This window comes from Molossus molossus, unplaced genomic scaffold, assembly GCF_014108415.1.
Source record: "Molossus molossus isolate mMolMol1 unplaced genomic scaffold, mMolMol1.p scaffold_m16_p_14, whole genome shotgun sequence".
Lineage (NCBI taxonomy): Eukaryota > Metazoa > Chordata > Mammalia > Chiroptera > Molossidae > Molossus > Molossus molossus.
In genome coordinates, this window is record NW_023425349.1 from 59,129,829 (window position 1) to 59,131,646 (window position 1,818).

Here is a 1,818-nt window from a genome sequence, read left to right on the forward strand (position 1 = left end):
ACAAAGAAACAGAAGCCCACCATGTTACTTTACCTTCATAAAGTTCCTGTGGTCTCCATCCCCTGCTTTTCTCACTCACTGCAAGTCCACATGGGAGCCTGTGCTCACTGATGTCCCCATTGGGTCTCTTCTCCCAGTGTAACTTGCTCCCTGTCCATAACAACTGTAGGTGTCATCAAATACTGTGAGGCTAGATCTTCAGACTGCCTTAGGCTTCAGCCACTGACCTTTCTTACTATTTAACATCTTTTTGCTGGTATTCTCCTGTTTTCATTTCCCCTTATATATTGTTTGCATATTACTATTGTATACATAATAACATATATATGTAATCTGAACTAATATAAATGTCTTTTCAAGAATAACAACAAATTTTGCTTGACCTGTGATTTAATCTGTCTTATTTGCCCCCTACTTTTTGGTGATTTAAACATAGTTCAGGTGTAGTAATGCTGATTTGCAAAGCAACGTGGAAATTTCTGGCATGTTTTGATGGGAATAATTGGACAAAATACTTGGAATTTTAAATTTGTCTAAAACTCAAGAAGTTTGCTATGGCTCTTATACAAAAAAATTGGCATCATTTTATAATCAGAGGAGAGGCTATGCACACCCCCTTGCCCAGCCCAAGCCAATTATTTATGGCATTTTTCTAGCAGTGATAAAATAGAGATCAGACATAAAATGTCATAAGGAGTTCTGGAAAGGCATTAAAAGTAACCCTTCACTATTGCATATTGTCTATCCTTAGCAGCATTGAATGATACTGACCTTTGATAAGGATGTGTGTGCCCACTTGCACATGTTTATTACTCCAAATGAACTATATGTTCAACTTGCAAAGACTGATAAAAATATAACTGTCCATTAGAAATAATATGAAATTCATGAAGCTAGATCAAAAGCTTCTCCAGCTCCAAATGAGCAGTAACTGGAATGAATTACATTATGGAGCCTTCCCAACTGCAGCTTAAATCATTTAAGACTTGTTTGGTATGGCACCTGCTGCTCACTTGTTTTTAGGAGAGAAAAATGTACATTTTTAAGCATAAGGGCCTGAAGGATTTTTATACTCAACGAAAACCCTAAATGTGCCAAGATTTTGGGAGCTGAATTTTTAGAAAAGAAGTTTAATTTGCTGCTCTTCCATGGGGTTTAAGAGGCTGAGATCACATAAAGAGCTCCTAACATCATGACCCCTCCATGTTCTTCCTGTAGGAGCCTTAGTGGGAGGCCATTGTGAAGGCTGCTTCACGCTTTTGATCACTTGAGCTTCAGACTTCATTACAGCAGGCAGAAGAAACAGCTTAAGTAAAGGAGGACAGACACTGGCATTCCAAATATTTGCTTAGCTTTCAAGGGAGCTTCAATCCTCATGATCCTTCAGGGTGACTTTTACATTTCAGAAATAAGAAACCCTGGCCTAATTACTTTCTAAGCTCACTGGAACTGTCATACCTTACATAATACTCGGCTGTCTTTATAAAAATAAGGGTCATCAGAGAGTACTGAAGCTGTATCTACATGTGAGAGATTAAAAGGAGATTAAGAGCATGCATCTGTATCATATATGCCAGCTGTGAGAGAGCTTGGTACATGCCTGCAATGTCTAGTGAGGTCCGATGGTCATATGTGGATATTTAAATTTAAGTTAGTTAAAATTAAATGTAAAATACTTAATTCCTCAGTCATACTAGCCACAGTTCACTAGCCCCATGTGGCCACTGTATCAAGCATCACAAATACAGAATTTTTTTTTAAACAATTTTTTTAAATTGATTTTAGAGGGAGAGGGAGAGAGATAGAAACCTTGATAAG